The 22163-nt window shown below is 44.8% G+C and overlaps 1 protein-coding gene across 12 annotated transcripts in view; it reads right to left on the bottom strand.

Moving 5' to 3' along the window:
* Positions 1-22163, bottom strand: part of FOXP1 (forkhead box P1) — a 650161-nt gene that overhangs the window by 573605 nt on the left and 54393 nt on the right. For 10 of the 12 annotated variants that reach the window (XR_010747235.1, XM_066351748.1, XM_066351745.1 and 7 more), the window contains exon 3: positions 11312-11405. The exons of 1 other annotated variant lie outside the window; for it this stretch is intronic. The gene's annotated coding sequence lies outside the window, so the exon portion shown is untranslated. Of the gene's footprint in view, positions 1-11307; positions 11406-22163 lie in introns of all 12 variants that reach the window. One more of the 12 variants, XM_066351734.1, reaches the window with a different exon arrangement.

Raw genomic sequence — 22163 nt, 5'->3', positions numbered from 1 at the left:
TCTACAGATGGGAAAACAAAGTCTCCAGGTAGGTCAACCAAGAACCATCACATTCTTGTTATTCGCATAGAAATGTGCTAAATGCCATGAAAGAAAAGAATATATAGACAACACTATCCTTGCCCTCTAGACCAGTGGTCCCCAACCTTTTTTGGGCCACGGACCAGTTTAATGTCAGAAAATATTTTCTCAGACCGGCCTTTAGGGTGGGACGGATAAATGTATCACATGACTGAGACAGGTGTCAAGAGTGAGTCTTAGATGGATGTAACAGAAGGAATCTGGTCATTTTTTAAAAATAAAACATCGGCCTGACCTGTGGTGGTGCAGTGGATCAAGCGTCGACCTGGAACTCTGAGGTCGCCAGTTCGAAACCCTAGCTTCCTGGTCAAGGCACATATGGAAGTTGATGCTTCCTGCTCCTCCCCCCCTTCTCTCTCTCTCTCTCTCTCTTCTCTAAAATGAATAAATTTTAAAAAATTAAAAAAAATAAAACAGAAATAATGTAAGTTATTTATTCTTTCTCTGTGGACCAGTACCAATCCGCGGCCCGGGGGTTGGGGACCACTGCTCTAGACAATTATAATCTAGTTCTCTAAGGGAACATAAATTCCCAGGCTCCTCTCCCCCTTTTTTGAACACTTCTTATCTGTCTAAAAGGAACATCTGTGCAAGCAATACACATTACTTCAAGGGCTAGGCCATAAAGTTTTATTTACATGTTCCTCCTTGCTCTTTTTTTTCCCAAACCTTTAAACCACACATAGAAGATGGCAGAGGATAAAAGTGCCTAAACCAGCGCCTGAAAGAGAGGCCCTGAAATCCAGAGGAGAGATCTACTGGGTTTGGTGGACGTGTCTATTCCAGGAGCTAGCACTACCTCAGAGAACACAGCCTCCTTCCCTCTGTGATCTTGAAATTAACCCTACCACCATTTATTGAGCTTATACTAAGGACTGACTCGGCTTTCTGCAAACCATCAAAGGGACCAACGAGAAGAAAGAACTGGCAGGATCTCTACATATGTGACAGTAGCAAAGTAACACAGGACAAGAGTGAGCAGAGATGAGTGAACTGTGTGAAGGCTGGGGTAGAGAGAGGTCAATGAGTTCTTGAAGAAACCAACTAGAGCCCGCATCACAGAAGAGTCTCCTGGCTTAGATGTCAGACTCCAGGTCTTCCTCTCCACTGTGCAGATCACTGCCCCAACCTCTATAAACCTCCCCCCTTAAGTCTCATGCCAGTACACAGCGTCTCCTGACTTTCTGCTAACTAAAATTAGAGCTCTCTTGAGAAGTCATGGACCTTTTTCGGGGACCCATCTCTACTCATTCATCCTCCTTTCTGGGTTACCCATCATCATTTTGCCATAGTTTCTTTGGTTTCACGGAACAAATCCTCATAGTTATCTAATTTGGGGCAACTTAAATTCTATTTTTTGGCTTAAGAAATTAAACACTTAGTCTCTGGCATGCCTCAAAGAAACAAGTCAAAAGCTCAATTCCTCCTCAACAACTTGTAAAATCAAGAATGATAATGTGGAGTAAGTGCTTTCAATTACAGAATGAGCGTTTGCTGCCGAATCTCTGTAAGGGTGCCAGCCAGCTCCGTTGGGACATGAGCAGAGCTTTGTTCTCTCTGGTGTCCAAAATACTTCCCATAAATGTGGTGGCCAGGCCCTGCTGAATACAATGTCTGCCATAAGGAACCTGTGTTAAATGCAGCAAACACATGTCAAAACATTCCTAGGACATAGTTTTCCAACTAAAGACAGCTAGTTGACCTTGCCATCATTTGATTTAACATTAAAATGAGATAAACATCTACTATCAAGTATAGAAAAAAAGCAAAAAAAAAAAAAAAAAGAGAAAAAAATAAAGAAAAACTACAGATGGGCAAGGAGGAGAAAGAAGGAAAGGAAGCGTGTGTGCCCCCCCAACTCCGTACAGCTCCCCAGTGACTGTAAGGCAGTTTTCCATCTTATTACGAGTGTCTGAACACAGAATATGCTCTCTTCTAACCTGTAAACGAACTACTTGTAGACTTCTGTTTGCCTCATCAATTTTGACAACTTTTTAAAAAATAGATCATTTCACATTCCTTTGCAATGATGAAAAAGAGTTCACATTTTTGAAAAATATGTATCTATTTCTTAGCATATGTGCAGAGTGACTTCCCAGCATGAGAATGGCTGACCCTTTAAATGTTCTGATCCCAAATAGGAAGGGACACTCAGCTCATGGAATTCCACAGGAATCCACGCAGGACTGTATCAGATGCAAGCCTCTTGGTGGCCCATTAGAAACAGTCCCCCATCTGCCACTAAGGTGAGACTCGAGGACATCTTTACAAGGATATAAGGAGGGCTTTCCCCACATTTCCCAGAGCAGCCACAAGATGCAATTTCAGTTGGCCTCAACATGTCAGCAAGAGACGGCCCTTGAGAACATGGCTTCACAGCTAAAATATTCTCGCAAAGAAAGGACTCAGTCAGTTATCCCCCAAATGCTGAAAACACTGAATCAGAAAACTGTCAGTCTTGTGTCTCCACTTAGCCTCTAGTAACCAAAACAGGCTGGCATTGATAAGTCAATTGAAATAACTATGACATTTATTATTTTTTCTCTAAAGCAACTCGGGTAAACTCACAAGGCATAATACACAGTGACAGTTGCCATCTGAGAATAAAGAGATAACCTGACCTGCCACCAGCACCAAGCAAAATGCATGCAAATGACAACAAAAGGGAAAACAGAGCAGGTGAGAAATGAAGCCCCTTTCCCACCCATCCCTCAGCCCAGTCTGCAGCCACTGTGCCAGCACCACGCGCTAATGGGGCACGGCCGCCATGGGGGGAAGACAGAAGAGGACAAGGACAGGTAAAACACAAGGAAACGAATGCTAAGTCAGGGATGGGGGAACAGCAGCAGAGGAAGGCTCCTGGTTGAGACCTAGGGGGACAGAGAGTATCAGGGACGGCTGCACCCCTGGAGCTGTCATTTGAGGTGGGAAGAGGATGGTGTTGGGCTAGGGTCTGACGTGGGCCTAGAATCAGAGTAATGACCCAGAGCCCATGGGGGTCCAAGTATGTGCTGTGCTTTGGGCAGACTATATAGACTATATTTTTATTTGGTTTCCAACATCAAGACTAAACATTTTTTATTTAAGTTTTCTGGTTTCTTTGGAAGATACAGAAGAGATCTAGCCACATCAAAGTAACATTTCTCCCACAGCAACAACAGGATGAGGACAAACAGCCACTTGCCCCACTCTAGCTGTGCGCTTGCCCTGCTGAGGACTGCGTTTATATCCCCTTCCAGGCAGGAGAACTCGCAAGTGGAAGGCCCGAGCTCACTGTTGCTTGTCACCAATGGCCCCAAAAGCTCAGCCTTGGCTCCAAGACTCCAAACGTTTTATAAAGCCCTCTGACTTGGTACATTTTCAAGTATCTTTGCTTGAAAGCCACAGAACATCTGAGCAGCAAGAAATGATGCCAACATTACTACTACAAAGGGCAGATAACAAAACTAAAATAAAAAACAGCCACCCACAAACATCCCAAACACCACTCACCAGCAATTGCAAGCAAACCCTTGGGCCTGGCAAGAATTCCAAATGAGACACTGACCCCCCGGCAGGCAGCTGTCCAACAGCAGAGGCGAGGGCCCGAGGCTCATCTGTCCATGTTGGCACACCCAATCTACAGAAATTTCTTTTTTTGGAATAGTCACATTTCCCAGGGTAAACTCTACCCTGTTTAAAAAGAGACAGACAAACCTAAAAGACAGGAAATACCACCAGAATCCTTTTCCTGTGATGGTGTTTTCCAAGAGAGGCTAGGAAATTGAGGAACTTTATAAGTGAGAGGAGGAAGAAACCGAGAAAGAAACCAGGATCTAGATTCAGAAAGGCTTGAGTTTCAATCCTGAATTAGCTATGTCAACCTGAGCAAGGGAACCGCTCTTCCTGATCCTCAGCGTCTCATCCAAGAAGGAAAAGACACTGGCCACTGCCCAGATGGTTAAATAAACTTTATATAAAGTGCCTCGCACATAGCAGGTGGAATGAGAGAGCTTTAGGAGTGCTACCATGACCCAGGATCTTTTGGGGCCAACGCCACCCCCTATCAATCATCCCATGTACTAGTACAAATTAATCGAAACACTGTGTACTTCCGTCATATAAAAAGACAGCACTAGAACCCGGGCCCGTCTGTTATTCACATCAGTGTCTGCAACCAGCACCGAGGAAAGAGGTGGGGTTGCAGGCAGGAGCGGCCACAGGGAGGTCGAGAGAGCCATCGGCAAGCCTCTTCCTCGTGCTTTTCCTTTCATACTCCCGTGGGTTCTGCACTCTGCTTCATAATATTCTCAGGTCACAGTGTTCGTACATTTAAATATCTTAAATTCAACTATGTATATGAGCTGAGCAGAGAGGAGGAGAGTCAGTATGTGACCTCACTTGGAAACAGAGTCATTGCTGATGTATTTGGCTAAGATGAGGTTGTACTGGAGTAGGGTGGGCCCTTAATCCAAGGACTGGTGTGCTTATACAAAGGAGAAATTTGGACACAGACAAGTACGCAAGGAGGATACCATGTGGAGATGAGGGCGGAGATCAGGGAGACGATTCCACAAGCTAAGGAATGCCAATGACTGCCAGCCAACCAGCAGGAGCTAAGAGAGAAGACAGATTCTCCCTCAGCCTTCGAAGGAACCAACTTCACCTATACCCTGAGATCTTAGACTTCTGGCCTTAGGACTAAGAAACAATAAATTTCTGTTCAAGCTGAGTGAGGCACGAAGAAGGAAGTGGGAGGGTGAGAAGGGGCAGAGATGATGAGTTCAGGAATGAGTTCAGAGGGGCCTCTGTGCCACACCAGGTGCTGTGCTGTCCTCTAACGGGATGGTGCCATTGCTGACCGTGTACCTTCCTTGTCCCTGCTGCTTCCTGGGAACCAAGGGGTGTGGCAAGGAGAATTCCCAGCATCCTTCATCCTCTGCCTTGACTGACTGAGAGCAGCTGATGGAGAAAGAGACAAAGAACATCAACCACAGGCATTTCTATTCAGGAGAACCTCAGTTTGCCACCCCGAAAAACACCTCTTGGGGATATCAACTATTGTAAATTGGCAATTTTTAAGAAACAAAAGACTCAGAACGAACCCTGGCCAGTTGGCTCAGTGGTAGAGCGTCGGCCCGGCATGTGGATGTCCCAGGTTTGATTCCCAGGCACACAGGAGAAGTGCCCATCTGCTTCTCCACCCCTAACCCTCTCGCTTCTCTCCCCCCCCTTCTCTTTTCCCCTCCCCTCCTGTAGCCAAGGCTCCGTTAGAGCGAGTTGGCCCCGAGCACTGAAGATGTCTCCATGGCTTCCACTTCAGGTGGGTGCTAGAAAATGGCACCGGTCGCAACAGAGCAAGGGCCCCAGATGGGCAGAGCATCAACCCCTAGTGGGCTTGCCAGGTAGATCCCAGTCTGGGCACAGGCAGGAGTCTGTCTCGACCTCCCCTCCTCTCACTAAATAAAAATAAATAAGTAAACAAACAAACAAACTCAGAAAGAACCTTTAACCTCCTCCTAACTGCCTAAAAAGAATCCAGATAGAAGACCAGCAGGTCCTCCAGGAGGAGAGCTGTCATTTACTATGAACTAGTGCAGGGGTAGGGAACTTTTTTGGCTGAGAGAGCCATGAACGCCACATATTTTAAAATGTAATTTCGTTAGAGCCATACAACGACCCGTACGTTACGCATTATCCAATAACAATTTGGTGTTGTCCCAGAAGACAGCTGTGATTGGCTCCAGCCACCCACAACCATGAACACGAGCGGTAGGAAATGAATGGATTGTAATACATGAGCATGATTTATATTTTTAATGTTATTATTTTTTATTAAAGATTTGTCTGCGAGCCAGATGCAGCCATCAAAAGAGCCACATCTGGCTCATGAGCCATAGGTTCCCGACCCCTGAACTAGTGTGTAAGGCCTGTTTGATCAATCTTCTCTATGTCCCTATGTACAGTGGGCCCAGCCAATGTGGGTTCACCAAACATCTGCTTTTCCATCTCCATATGCATGGCCTTTCTTCCCTCTGAAGTTCCAAACTCCCCATTTTCTCCTTAGCTCAAGATGGCAAATATACCATCACTGTCAAATGTGTCCTTGGGTCTCATGTTCTCATGGAGCCCCCATATGTGTATATGTAACAAAGTTTGGACAGTTGCTCCGATGACTCATGATGATGTGATTAATAGCAGCCAGAAGAACGTAGGGAGGTGGGGGGGGGGAATGACCGTTTCCTCCCGGCAGCACGATGGCTACTCAGGCTTGGACAGTGTGCGGAGTAGGGGACAGAGACTAAGAAAAACTGACACAGTGAACTGAGCAGATGTGAGAGAGGAGCTCAGGAGAATACTGCAAACTGAATTCTATTTCCCACCAAACACAAGTTTCATTCAAATATATAAAATGATTAAATTTTGCAGGAAAATAAAACACTTAAGGAACAGCAGTGGCAGTTATTTCAGACTGTGGTTTTCATACTTTTCTGCCATTGGGTTCCATGGGATATCCCTTTATTCTTAAAACAAATGCTCTTTTTTTCTTAAATTAACTGGTTCTGATTTCTGCTATTTACAAGCCAAAAGAACTTTTTTTCACCCAAAAGTAAAAGTGCATGTGTATCTCCGGGGAGCAGCATTGAGGGAAATTCTCCCCATGAGCTCACTGACATTTTCTACAGTGTCTATCGTGACTATTTTTTCTCCTCCCCTCGTGCAGCCAAGGCTCAACTAGAGCCTATTTTTAACAGATATAGTACTTGCATCTATGCTAAAAGCTCCCAGACCTCCTCAGTTTATAGCATTCTTGGGGTCTGCTCCTCTGTCCCAGCCCCAGGCCAGGGAAGGCCTAACAATTCCATTAGGCAGTTAGGTCCAAACAACTATCATCAGCCCGAAACAACTTCGTAACTACAAAGGAAAAACTGCACGTCTAATATTTTCATTTCATTCTTAAACAACACAATACTTACTAATAGGACATATGAGCCTGCTACACTCTGCGCAATTCCTCAAACCTTGAAATCGGACTGACACTGCCACCCTTGTCTCCTGTTCCGTGTTGATTTTTCAGATGTTACGTTGGCTTCCTATCATGGCTGTTGCCAAAACCCTCACTGCAAAATATGACACTATCAATAGGAATGGAAGACAATCTAACAGTGACACAGAATAGCCCAGCAGTCTGCAGTGTCGGACAGACCCCTCATATTGTCCTCCAGAAACAGTAAGGTCTGCAGCCCAGGGCCCTCTGCACACAATATGGAAACTGCCTTTTTGTACGATCACAGAGTTATTTAATATGAACACATCTTTTTAGATTTTACTGACCCTTTCTGCACTAGTGAAATAGAGTTTTTCACATTAAACCAAGAAAGGTACAAAGTTTTTGACAAATAATCCATTCTGTCTGGTGTTTAATGATACTACCATTAATTCTCTCTCTCTCTCTCTCTCTCTCTCACACACACACACACACAGAAACTGGCCCAAACAGGAAGTTTAAACAAAACAGCACAGAAAACTAACTCAGAGAAAAGTAATAATTTATTTACCATTAAGGTAAACAACAGCCCTTAAATTTTAGCAATAAAGCTTTCTCTTTTAAGCAAATTATATGTAAATATTTTAACCTTAGATTAGTAAGAAGATACCAATATATTATTTTGAGTGATACATTCAAAACAATAGAAAGAGTAACTTAATTTTTCTTCTTAACATGAGTATTTTATTTTGGGGTAACAACCAGAGTCAATCTGGATGACATCCTACACCTACTACTTGTCAGCTTTTCTAATTGTATGTTTTCCTTTGTTTTTGTTTGTTCTAGTCATATTTTTCCATGTAAGCATTTGTAGAAAATCCACTGTGTGGATGGTTCAAGAGAAAGATAAAGGGCTAATACATGGACACAGTGATGGCTGGCCCTCAAATGACGCAAGATGTGACAGAACTGAGTTCAAAGTGGACTAGATCCTCTTTCAAGCTTCCTTCTCTAACCCCCATTTACTGATTTTGTTAACTCACAGAGGCCACAGTGGCAAGGATCACTCACAAAGCTGAGAGATAAGTACCTAACTTGAATAACTTAACTCTGACACAGAGAATGTATCCATGTAACTTCTGGTGGGTGGGGTGGGGATGTATTATATTACTGATCAACAAACAGCAACATCAGCCCTGACCAGGTGGCTCAGTGAATGGGGTGTTGCCTTGTCACGTCCCGGTTGTAGGTTTGGTCCCTGGTCAAGGCACATAGGAGAAGCAACCAATAAGTGCATAACTAAACGGAACAAATAAGTGGGATGACATATTGATGCTTCTCTCTCTCTCTCTCTCTCTCTCTCTCTCTCTCTCTCTCTCAAATCAATGGAAACAATTTAATAAATAAAAATAAAACAGCAAAACTAAATAACATTGTGATAGGAAATAACAAAGGGTAAAAAACCAAACCCAGGAAACAATCTCAACTCACTGTCTCCAGAAACAAATGTTTCAAAGAGAATGAACATACCGCCCGTAAGTTCTCAGCAGGACCAAAGAAGCCTGGCCTCTCTGTCCTAACTTGGCTGAGTTTCTACAGGAGTTAATTTTAACTTGCTGGCAAATGCAAATATATATATATTTTTTAAAAAAGCAAAGCCAATTAAGATACAAGTGTTTAAAGACACAAGCAGTAATTACAAATGTATTATTCATACCTAATTTACAAGATGAACGTCTTTCCGTGAAATATTAAACTGTTTACATGCAGGCTGAGAAGACAATTTTCAAACTGTTCATGTTCCACTGCAAAGCAATGACTATTAGCAATGCAACAGCTTCTGGCTGACTTACAGTGTGGACAAGGCTGCAATCAGAAAATGTGTGACCTCAAGATATATACTTGACCCCACAGAAACACAGAGTCGCCTGCTATAAAATCCTAAACAATGGGGCAGACAAGGTCACAGGGTCAAAGCGAGTATTAACAGGTCACCATGTGGTCCACTTGGGAGCAATTACTTCTAGTCATGGCTAAGTGGACACTTGATTGAATGCCACTAAGACAGCTCACATCCCATGGATAACAATCCTCACAGCGATTAAGAATTAAAGCCCCCATGATTCAGCCTTTATTACTCAAATGAACCTAACTCTTCCATAAAAAACTCTTGGTATATGCCTGATGCGAGGTCTAAATTGAAATGCCACCTCATTAAACAATAATATCTAATTTTATCTAAATGAATTTTCATGAAAGTACACCACACAGCTCAGGAATTTTTAAAATGAATTATCACAAGTGATACATAATTTCACCAAAACTGAGACAGAAAAAAAATAGAATTGAAATATCAATGTTGAATGAAACACCTCTTCTTCCCGGGCTAAGGAGAGCAGCAGAGAGCACTGGCCCTACAAAGCAATGGTAACCAATTTTAAGACAATCCCTAACTTGTAATGTCAGATAAAAACAAACTGGTCAATCACTAAAGAAACTTTTTAAAAAATACAGATTTCAGGTCCTCATTCTAAATCAACTGGATCTTTGGCCATAGAAAGTCAGAGTATTTATTTATTTATTTGTTTGTTTTTTATTTATTTATATAGCAATAGATAGATAGATAGATAGATAGATAGATAGGGAGAAAGATGAGAAACATCAACTCATAGTTGTATCTCTTTAATTGTTCATTGATTGCTTCTCATGTGTGTCTTAACAAGGAGGCTCCAGCCAAGCTAGTGACCCCTTGCTCAAGCCCGCAACCTTTGGCCTCAGGCCAGCGACCATGGGATTATGCCTACAATCCCATGCTCAAACTGGTGAGCCTGAACTCAAGCCAGGCACTTGGGTTTTGAACCTGGGACCTCAGCGTCCCAGACTGACGCTCTATCTACTGTGCTACCACCAGTCAGGCAGAAGTCATAGTATTTTAAAACTCCTAAGTGACTGTCATATATATCCACTTTTGAGAGCCCTGGCTCATACTGTGATCACGACCATAAAACAGAGAGAAAAGAGGCAGACACTCTATAACCTGCTGAGCCCATGTTTGTGTTCAATACCACCTTCTACTTATGGCAGCTGGTCATTTTCTAACTATGATGATAAATGTCACTTCTTTACAGTGTAAAATGATTTACATTTTCAAAAATCAAGTAATTCCAAGAAATTCTGAGTTGACAAACAGAGTACATGGTTGTACGCGGTGTCCGTCAACACAATGACCACAGTTAGGGTGACACCGATATGCGATGGTGTAAGAACTGCAGGGCCAGCCCCTGCTTCTGGGTCACTGTGCGAGTCCACAAATACGCAAAGGAAGTAAATATCCAGAGTTTGGGCTCAAATATGTCCCTCGGCTGATAAAGTGGACATTTTAAGCTGGGGATATCTTGAAAACTAGGTCAACAGATACAAATCACCCTGCTGAAATGTTCACAGGAACGGTAAATCAACACTGGTTATCTTACAGAGGCCTGTAAGGAATAAAAAACTGGGGTGGGGGGCACTATATGGAAATTCAATCCAAAGAAGAAATGAACTCTAAGAAGCAAATAAACAATTTTAGGGTTTTACCTTTTAATCAATACTTATTAAAAAGCCCTGAACGGCGCTGTGGTCACGCACTGCACCCTGCCCGGTGCCAGCCAGCCCCCACCCCCTGCACTCGCAGGGACTGCAGAATCGCAGGAGTTCCCCTCGGGAGGAGCTGGTCAGCAAGGACTGGCAATTTGCCAGACTGTGGCAAATGCAACATTTATGAAAAGGCTCCTCTTTAGGTTGATGCCCACAGAGGCCAGGGCCTGTGAAGAACAGTAAAGGCGAGCTTTCAGTACCTGTACACCCCCTCGGCCGAGTATACTCATGCAGTGAATAGTCCCCGGTACACACCAGAGCAGCCCATCAGAACAGTAACAGGTGACAAAGGACTATTGGGCAACTTCCCACCAACAAAGATTTATTTAATTAACAAAGCTAATGACTCTCCCAAGAATCACTAAAAAGACCAGCTAGTTTGACACTGAGACAGCTCCTGCCTTCCAGAAGCTCACTCTTATCCAGCAGACTGGAAGGAACCCTGTTTTGAAGATTGGCTCCCAAAGTAAGTGACCCTCATCATGTCCTTAACCACTGAAGACCTTCAATGTCCACATCCTATAGATTCAAAGCTACAGATCTGACTAGATGATCTCATAAAAAAAAAGATTATTCTAAAAGCAGTTAATAAAGAACAAGAACTCGAGCTCGATACGGACCTACCTGGTTTGAAGTCCAACCCCATCAACTGCCGTCTGTGACTAACGTGAAAGTGGTCAAGTAGGAATCCAGGTCACTCTGCCCCTCTTCTCTGAGGCTAAGAAGAAAAAAAAAAGCCTTACTACAGCATAATTAAATACAAGGTTTTGTTTTGTTAGTTTTGTTTTTTCATAAGAGAACAATCCATGCAATGCGGAAAAAACAAAAAAAATATGCTTCTGTTATGTTAGGTCATTCTTTATTTAAGACCTTTCCAAAATGGAATGCAAAGGGGAAGCCTGTTATCTAAGACTCAAAATTCAACCTGCCTTTTAAACAATTCATCCTGTTCTACCTACACTTTGATTTCAAGTAAATTTGTTTCCTTTTAGATTAAAGCTTGCCATAGCCGTCTGCTCACTCTCTCACCTTTTCTCAGTTTACCCAGGGCAAGTCTGCTGGAATGATACAAAGTCTGGGTCATTCAAAGAGAAAGACCTTGGTATTTTCAGGATATTGAGATGCCAGGAAAAAAAAAAACGAAAAAAGAAAAATGACTTTGTGTATAGATAAAAAAAAAATTCTCACATACCTAAAAATGCAGAACCCCACAATGCCGGCACTATTGTGGTTTGTTTTTGTTCTCTTTATAAAAACATGTTTGTACTTACACTCCCAGCACCTGTACAGAGTTAAATAAAAACAACCCCAGTAAATTGCTGACAAACAGGTAATACAAGTAGAAAGAATTCCCTAACTTTCAAATGCTCAGCTCAGGGGAAAAGAAAAAGCTGAAGATGTCCCCGAAGTTGTTTGGCAAACACACTTTCCCGAAGAGAATATGAAATGCATAGCAAAACAGATACTTATCTAATTTTAAATACCTAATTACATACCACCTAAACGAAATTATCAAGAGAACTGATTGACTTCTACAGAGCTGTGACTGCCATCAAGCAAACTCTGAGAAATAATAAGTAATGCTTGACCTTCTAATGTCCTCAACAATTACTCACAATATCAAAGTATGTGACCACTGACATTCCATTCCAATTTTGCCAGGGAACACAGAGGTCACAGGTTAATGCAAAGTTAGTGACTCAGACTCATTTCACCTGATTTAGAGTAGTCTGAAGAAACACTTAAATTGGACAAACAAAATCATAAGAGGATTGATCACCTGGATAAGAAAAGATGACGACGCCCTGGTCAGATAGCTCAGTTGATAAGTGTCTGCCCAAGCACAAAAGTTGCAGGTTCAATCCCCCAGTTAGGGCACATACAGGAACAGATCATTGTTCCGCTCTCTCTCTCTCTCTTTCTCTTCCCTCCCTCTCTCTAAAATCAGTAAGTAAAAAAATAAAACAATTTTTAAAAAGAAAAGAAGAATATGGTAAGAAACATACAAAAGTGTGGTATTTATGATAGCTTATCCAACAGAATTAGGAATGGATAAGTTCATAAAATTTAAAAAGTCAAAATTTTGGCCTGAAGGTAGGAGTTAGGTGTTCAAGAAGGAAGACAAAGCAGTGCTCTTTACAAACTGTTTTGTAGGAAAGTCTTAAGTATCTTTGTAAGGAAGTATTATCTTCATCAATGGTGACTGTGAAATATTTAACTCTGAGGAGTGCTAAGCCAAGAGACATTCCTGGTTTGGAAAAAGAATGCTACATAAGGCAAAGCTTTGCCCAAGTGTGACTGAGACATAACTTAGATTAATTGAGAAGACATCTCTGACTGTTTAAAAATAACACAACAAAAACCAAACCTCTCAACTATCAGATTCTGCAACTCAGCCCAGTGAGAAACCGACTCTCCTTGCTCTCCGCCTAATGATTTGGGTTGGGTGCTGAGGTAACTTTACAAAAGATGTTTAGTATAAGAATCAAATTAATGTTTTCATCCTTAATTTACTAATACCTGTCAATATTTCATGTGCACAATAGCCAAAACAACATTCTCTTCATTTACTTTTAAATCAAAGTTTGAAAGAAGTGCAAATGTGGTGTCATCCCATGCAAGTCTCTCTGGTCCCTGGCACTTCATCAGCCCCCCTTGCAGGCACACTCTCTGGTCAGAAGCCATTCCCTACAGGCAATTTCTCACAAAACCAGTCCTCACGGTGGGGCTCATCTGCACTAAACCTTTACAAACACTATCTCCTTTAACCATCACAACAGCCATAGAAGGTGATTGTGCTAATTATTTTACAACATAAAAACTAAGTTTAAGTGACTTTGCTAAAATGTGCTGTACGTTAGCAGGATTAGGATTTAAACCCAGGGCCATATGATTCCATGCTATATGTAAGGGTGGGTCAGACACTCAAAAAAGCCCACTATCTAGGAATAGAGAGGAAGGAAGGACTGAGCTACCTTACTCTCAGCTAGCCATTCTGCTCCCAAACTGGGCCTCTACCTTAGAAATAAATCCTGACTTTTTTTTTTTTTTTTTTGTGGCAGAGACAGAGAGAGTCAGAGAAAGGGACAGACAGGCAGGAAAGGAGAGAGATGAGAAACATCAATTTTTTGTTGCGGCTCCTTAGTTGTTCATTGACTGATTTCTCATATGTGCCTTGGGGGGTACAGCAGACCAAGTGACCCCTTGCTCAAGCCAGCGACCTTGGGCTCAAACTGGTGAGCCTTGCTCAAAGCAGATGAGCCCGCGCTCAAGCTGGCGACCTCGGGGTCTCGAACCTGGGTCCTCTGCGTCCCAGTGGACACTCCATTCACTGCGCCACCACATGGTCAGGCCATCCTGACTTTTTGAGACTTTGTCACAGCGCAATTTAAATAGCACAGTTTAAACCTGTTCTTTACTTCCTTATGTTGAACTCTGGGTTCAAGTGTGAATAAAACCTTTGTTCTTTGTTTTCACTATCTCTACTTCTGAAGAGGAACACATATACATAAATATAATTTCTTTCAGGCCCAAAGCTCAGTGCAATGCTCAGATAAAGCGGAAGATAGCAGTTCAACCGATGATTATGATGCAATTCCTGGACCCCGAGGAGATAGGATTTACAAGCTGTGGCTTTCTAATGTTGCCCGGATAAGAGCCTGCCTCTTAACCACCAGCCTAGTTGGCTCCCTGGCCAGCAGCTCTCAGCAAGAAGCCACTGAGCTATCTGCCTGACTCTAGTCACAGGTGAAAACTACTGCTATCCTATGGGGAGAGACTGAACCCCTCAACAGGAGACTCAGAGCAATACATTTCCACTCCAGCCTGATTTAAACAAGGAAGGTTATAATGCTGGTGGCCAAGGCCAGGCTGGTCCAGACTGGATTTGGGCAGATGGTAGAAAAACTTCGGAGCCAGAAAGCATTGAACCATTACCATTTAATAAAGTGTCGCAACAGTGGATGCGCCAACAGGCAGGGGAAAACCTCTTCCTACAGCCGCAAGCAAACAAACAGCAAATACGACCCCTCACAGTGATGGGCAGGCAATCCATAAACCACCACTCACACTGAGCGCAAGCACTCATTGCCTTACTGTCCATGGTTCTGTCACATGCTCACATACTAATCAAACGAAGTGCTTGCAGCCGGTAAACCAGTGAGCAAGCCTAACAGCTGTTTTACCCACACCCCACCCCTTTAGGGTTGCTCGCTTCACAATCTACGCAACAGGTATCTTCCGTGATGGTCCCTGCGTGAGGAGGCAGTCTTCCAATCCCCAGAGGAATAGTTATTGGCTTCACTCAAACAGTTTGGCCCCCATAACTGTCACTGGCCACTGGGGTCCCATCAAAGTGTTCTGGGTTCCCACAGAGGAGGGAACACTCTGCACCTGCATCCACCAAGGCCAACACCCATTGTACATCAGAAGGGAACCAGTGGATACCAGTTCCGTGTGGGCCTCCGGTCCCCACCTGACCCTGTCAGATGAGTCCCTCGGCCTTCCCCCTATTCAAACTGATGTCTTGAGGGTCCTCCTCTCCCTCAGCTGTCTCCATCAGATAATCTTGTAACCATGCTGTCCACGCACCGTTTTATTGGTAGCTGCTGGGGCCGTTTGTCTCAGCAGCTGGAACCTCTATTCTGGTTTAAGCTGACTCCAAAGCTCCAAAAGAACTTTATTAGGTTGCCATCTAGTTTCTCCTATTTTCCTCAGCCACAATCAAATCTACCCACATCTGTGTTCAGGTAACCTTTACAGGCCCGTTTCTCTTGTTGGTGGGGGTGGGGTTGGGGTGGGGCGGCAGAGGCAGCAGCCCCCACAGCCTTACAGTCCCGTGCTGTCTCCAGCTCCCTCAAATCTGCCACCATCTGTGTAACTGTTTTGATGGGCTGCTGTACAGAGGGCCTCAAGATCACCACTAGTTACCCAAAAAGGGCTGACGCGGCACTACAGAGAACAACTGCCATAAACACTTCGTCATCCAGTCCACAGGACCCTGGGTTGAAAGCAGCATTCCTCATCCCTAGTTCCCGGAGTACTACCTAGGACATCTCACTGTAGGACCGCCACTGACTCAGTACCCCGGGCAAGTCCCCAGCATTCAGCTAGACCGTACAAATGGGAGCCGTCACCCATTCTAATAGGGTATGGCTTCCTGAGTTGTCATGGCAGTTCTGAAGATGCTGACTCAAGGAAGAGTGTGTGGTAATGGCAGCCAATTTCTCCATCTCTGTTCCACAGAGCATGATGCCATTCACCCCTATGTCTCACAATCTCAGTAACCAGGCTTCCAGGGGCTTGGTGGGTTTCTGCCTGAATTGTGCCCCCTCCATCAGCTCTGCCTGGGTGTAGGGCTGGACCACAGAGTGCTCCACTACCTGGGAAGGGGGTTGTGTCTGCCCCTGAGGCACTCTTGGCTGCGGAGTCTTTACCTTCTGGGCGACCACCAGCCAGGCTCTAAGTCTGCTGACAACACTTTTAGCCCAAACCTTCTCCCCCTCAGAAGAGTCAGAAATGTCTGTTCTCACCAACTCAGAGCCACTCCGCCAGCACAGATGTAGTTCTGTCTTCACCCATTTCAGCTCTTACAGCTGCCGACTCTTGGCATAAAGCTGGGACTTTAGCTCTTGAACCCACAGTTGTTTCTCTTACAACTGCCGGTGCCAACGTTCAGCTTGTGAACCTAGTCTGTCTCCTTCTCCAGCAACAGCTCCAGTTTCAGGCACGGCTGGTGCTCAAGAGTGATTGGCCTCCTTCTCCAGCACCTGTTGCAGTCCCTGCTGCTGTTGATGCTCAGTCTTCAGACCATCCTGGAGTCCTCAAATTCCAGTAGCCTCTTGCACAGAGCTCTTGGTTTCTGTTCATAGGGCTGCAACAAGCACCCTGCCCATGGCCCCCAAAAGGACAGGCACAGGGAACAGCTACTCCTCTATCCCACTCCTCAAGGATGTTGGTGGCTCCATACCAATCTGACCCAAATCCTGCCCACTACGCCAGATGTAATGCCAGTGGCTAAGGCCAGGCAGGTCCACACTGGATTTGGGCAGATAGTAAAGAAACTGCAGAGCCAGAAAGCATTGGGCCATTGCCGTTTAATAAAGTCTTACAATGGTGGACAAGCAAATAGGCAGGGAAAACCTCTTCTCATGGCAGCAAGTGAACGAACAGCAAAAACGATCCTTCACAGTGATGGGCAGGCAATCCACAAAGCACTATCCATGCTGAGCACAAGCACCTGCAGCCTTACATAGACTGTACACACATGGTGCTGCCCCGTGTTCACGCACAAATCAAGCAAAGTACTTTCAGCTGGTAAACCAGCGAGCAGGCCTAACACAGCTGTTTTCCCAACAAAGGTCTACTTGAAAAACAACTTGGCAAAAAAAAAAAGAAGAAAGATATAAGGGGGGGAGAAAGAAGAGAGGTAAGACAGAAGGGACAGAGGACAGGCAGGACGCTGGCTTCAGGAAAGAGAGGGCTACATAAGGTCCACGCTTTCAGGACAATCTTTCCCTTTTCTGTTCTTCCCCGTCTACCTGCACGGCCATCTCCAGTGTGATCACTTAGGAGAAAAATGACTTATGAGATCTGAGGGGTGAAGGTAACAATCTTTAAGCCAAAGGTGTCTGGGATAAGCCAACAAGTCGAAGCCCACAGGAAAAGGGCTTGACTGGGAGTATATGTGTATGTGGGAGGACAGATCCTTCAACCACGGTGTCCTCTAGATCCAGTACTTTATGTGACTCTACCTTATCATGTAGATCAATGGAGGACACGTGAAACTTATTACAATACAACTCTGTATATTTAGTATTTCAGAATACAATTCAGAAAGATTTATTTATGTGACTTCCACATGCTCAATTCTACCTTCTCTTTCATTGGTTTACTTTTATTAAGTCTCAGGTCCAACAGGATTCCGTAGAATTTACAGGCAGCCACCTTTTCCCACTCTTGCAAAGCTTTCTCCCCCCCAGGGCCACCCGCACAGTAAAGAAACTGTTACTGCAGCCACTCAAACACCAGTGACGATGGCACCAACACCAAACCTACTTCCTGGGCACTGACCATCTTTCCTTCATTTTTCACCTAAATCTGTTGGCAAAACAGAAGTTCTAGCTGAAGGATTTCTAAAGAAATTAATTTTGGTGACGGTCTGAGTTTCCTTAAGGTAGAAAAATTTAAAGTACACTACAAAAATAACATTAAAACTCTCAATGGTGCCAAAAATCTCCTCCTAATCCGTACCCCACTGAGCCTAAAGGAGACCAAAAGGTGGGGTGCTTGTTCTTTTTTAACTGAATTTGGCAGGAAAAGTAAAGGGAAGCTGCTCCTCTGAGCCCCCAGCCACCGCGCCCTTCTCTTCCACACAGAGAACAGAAAGAGCCTTGAGCAGCAACTCCGTTTGCACTCGCAGCGTTTCTAGCACTAACTTTGTGATGTGTGTTTAAGCACAGGTTTTTGAGGGAGAGAGTAAGAAGTACTGAGATATACATATTTCATCCCTGAAGGAAACAAAGAAAACAAAAATGAGTCATATCTAAACAATTAAAACCAAAGCATAGGGCACAGGCCATATATTTTGCTTGTATAACCAGAAATAAGGAGCTTAGAATCTACCATAAGTTGAGGTTCTCATACTAGTTTTAAGAAGTACTTCTATAGCAGCCAGTGAGAACTCAACTGTAAATAAAATATTTTCAATTTTTATAATATGGAATAAAAGAGATTGTTGCAGTATTTCACAACTGTTAATTAGGCAAGATATGTTCTAAAGGTATGTATTTCTATGAGCACTTTCAAATGCACCCCCCTTCCCAAATCTTTAATTTTGCATAATAACCTTTTAGGATTCTTTTTTAAGGGACAATAGCATGAGCTGGGAAGACATGCAAAACACCTTTCGGACAAATTTTCAGCTCAGTCTTTTTCTTCATTCCTAGTGAATAACGAAAGCCTTCAGCTAACACATAGGGGTTCTCTGGAGAGATTCAAGAATTATGGGAAATAATAACAGAACCTAACATTTCTTGTTTACAACCCACCTTTCTTGAAATGGGCCAAAAGTGGTTTTATCCCATAATGAGTGGGAAAAGCCCCAACCCTCAGTCCCAGAAAGAGAAGAACATGATTATTTATCTTTAGAATTAGAAAGCTTTACTTTAAAGGTAGTTGAAGCAGCTCAACAGCTTTCTCTTAAAGGCAATAATTCTCAAAATTTAGAGTAGATAAAATTCATCGTCTGGTTTGCTTAATTGAAAATGTAAATCCGAAGCTCTAGCTCTAGAGAATCAGATAGAACAGGTGTGGGATGAATCCAAGAAGCCGCACCAGAGCCAGGGACCAGACTGCAACTGTCATTTTTCTAGGTAGTGGTTTTGTCTCATTCCCATTATTTATTCTATGTCCTTTTTGGCAGGTGAAGGAGTGGAGAAGGGTCAAGCCTAAATTAAAAGTATGAGCATTTTCTGAATGTAGTGGACAACTCTGAGCCAGAGCTATCTGAGTTTGGTACAGGCACATGGCCCAAACTGGGCCAATCAAGTGCTTTAAATTCTTCTCCAACAAACTTGGGTTGAGATACAGTGAAATCACACTGTATACAAGTTTTCCTAATACAAGCCAAACCACCTTGGAGGAGATGCAGGAGAAAGCATGCTTATTAAGCGTCATATAATGAACAAACGTCCTGGAGCAAAAGGAGCTAAGAATCTGCTGTTCCCTTCCGCCCCTTATGTCCCTGTTTCCACATGCCTCACAGACTGAGCAGATTTCCTCACTTACCAGTGACTTTCAGAGCTTTCAAAAGAAATTTTAACTCTAAGCAATTTTCACCTGACATGCTGATTTCAGAACCTAACCTACAGGTAAGCCTCAGTTTAGACAATGACAGAGCAGGTCCACTGAGAACTTGGGGCCAGCGGCTATGGCATGAGGAGCAGAGAGGACACCGCAAAATAGATGCACAGTGAGAAAGAGAAGCAATAGGACACTGTTTGAGAGCCTGATGGTTCCATTTCCTGGTTCTTCTCCCCTTGGAGGTGAGGCTGCATCCCCAGGTTACCCCAGAATACCTGCCCTATCTCTCCTTGGCTTGTCTGTCAGCTACTTGCAACACCAAGACCCCTGGCAAAAACACTAAGCATCCAGACATAAAGAAAACAGTACTCTTGTTCTCCGAGCCTCAGCTGCAAAGGGTGACCCTTTGGGGGCAATGATGGTGGGTCATCTGCACACTGCTGGTCTTCAGGAAGAGAGAAATAATGCACAACTGAGACTGAGACACAAGCAGAGTGACACCTGGAGAAGGATTCCAGTCCAGTTTTCCCCATACATTCCATGACACCACTCTAAATAATTCCAACAAATTCCCCTTTTGCTCTGCTCCTTCTAACCAAACAATCTTCACAAGCAGTATTTTAAAAAAATTTTAGGGCAGCCTGACTGGTAATGCCCAAGTGAACAAAGCATCAACCAGGAATGCTGAAGCTTGAGGTTCAAATCCCTGACTCAAGCTCACGGGCTTGAACAAGGGATTGTGCGCTGATCCGAAAGGTCACCAGCTTGAGCCCAAAGGTCACTGGCTTGAGCAAGGGGTCACTGGCTCAGCTGGAGCTCCCTATCAAGGCACGTATGAGAAGCAATCGATGAACAACTGAGGTGACACAACTGTGATGTGATGCTTCTCTCTCCTCCCCTTCTCCGTGTCTCAAATAAGTAAGTAGGTTAGTAAGTAAATGAATAAATATATAGTAAAAAAAATATTTTAGGGCAAAGAAGGAAAGTTTCTGGACTCAGTACCTCACTTGGAACCCAGGAAATGCTGAAGAAAGTACCTCAACCACCGTAAGTTACAGTCCCAATGCTAGGATGGTCATGTCTTCACCTTCCACGGTCTAGCCCCCGGACGCCCCAGCAGCCTGCTGGGACACACTCTGAGTTCTGTACTCACACAGTCCAATCTTCCACGGTCTAGCCCCCGGCCGCCCCAGCAGCCTACTGGGACACACTCTGAGTTCTGTACTCACATAGTCCAATCTTCCACGGTCTAGCCCCCGGCCGCCCCAGCAGCCGGCTGGGACACACTCTGAGTTCTGTACTCACACAGTCCAATCTGCTCGGGATGGAAAGAGCACAGAAGTCAGAAGCATTCTTTTCTCAACCACATTATGAGTTTTAAATAAGAAGCTAACATTAATCATTTAAACCTCTCCAAACCCTTTTTTTCTTACTTTTATTTATTCATTACACTTATTTATATATATGTATATTTATTTAGAGTTGTTCCTCCATCTTGTAAGAGCATGGAAAACAGCTTCCAGAGGAAAAACCCTTGCATTCGACGTGTGGATGTCTGAGAAGTGGCCCAGGTCCTGGCAGAGCTCCCAGGCCCCCACCCGTCCTCCACGGGTGAGGCTCTGGGTCCCCTCTCCCACATTCCTGGTGTGCCAGGGCACAGACCCACCGTGGGGTCTGAGCGGGAGATGCTCTACACACAACACACGTCCTCCTATTTCCCCAGCAGCAGCACATGTGCGTAGCAGTAAGCATGGCGGTCCTGTGGACTTACCTCCCCCCACGCCCTCTGCCTCCTGCCCACCTGAGCCATGGAGGGACCACGACCCTGGCTTGGGAGATGCAGGGTGGGAAAGGCAAGCCCAGCACAGAACCCACATGAGCTACAGGCCTCAAAATGCAAGGTGCCGTGTTGTTTCAACTGCCCTGATGTCCTTGCCAAGTTCTGGCACTTGATTAAACAAAGAAGCTCTAAAAACAGTCACTGCAGAGGGTTTAAAGGGGACCCAACCACCCAACCTGACGGAAGACCAACGACAGGAGCAGGGAACCCAGCCACCCAGCCTGACGGAAGACCAGTGACAGGAGCAGGGGACCCAGCCACCCAGCCTGACGGAAGACCAGCAATAGGAGCAGGGGACCCAGCCACCCAACCTGACGGAAGACCAACGACAGGAGCAGGGGACCCAGCCACCCAGCCTGACGGAAGACCAACAACAGGAGCAGGGAACCCAGCCACCCAGCCTGACGGAAGACCAGTGACAGGAGCAGGGGACCCAGCCACCCAGCCTGACGGAAGACCAGCAATAGGAGCAGGGGACCCAGCCTGACGGAAGACCAGTAACAGGAGCAGGGGACCCAGCCACCCAGCCTGACGGAAGACCAACGACAGGAGCAGGGGACCCAGCCACCCAGCCTGACGGAAGACCAGCGACAGGAGCAGGGGACCCAGCCTGACGGAAGACCAGCGACAGGAGCAGGGGACCCAGCCACCCAGCCTGACGGAAGACCAGCGACAGGAGCAGGGGACCCAGCCACCCAGCCTGACGGAAGACCAGTAACAGGAGCAGGGGACCCAGCCACCCAGCCTGACGGAAGACCAGTGACAGGAGCAGGGGACCCAGCCTGACGGAAGACCAGTGACAGGAGCAGGGGACCCAGCCACCCAGCCTGACGG

The sequence above is a fragment of the Saccopteryx leptura genome, chromosome 10, assembly GCF_036850995.1.
Source record: "Saccopteryx leptura isolate mSacLep1 chromosome 10, mSacLep1_pri_phased_curated, whole genome shotgun sequence".
NCBI classification, from domain to species: domain Eukaryota; kingdom Metazoa; phylum Chordata; class Mammalia; order Chiroptera; family Emballonuridae; genus Saccopteryx; species Saccopteryx leptura.
The sequence above is the reverse complement of the archived record's forward strand: the minus strand, read 5'-3'. Positions and strand labels throughout refer to the sequence as shown.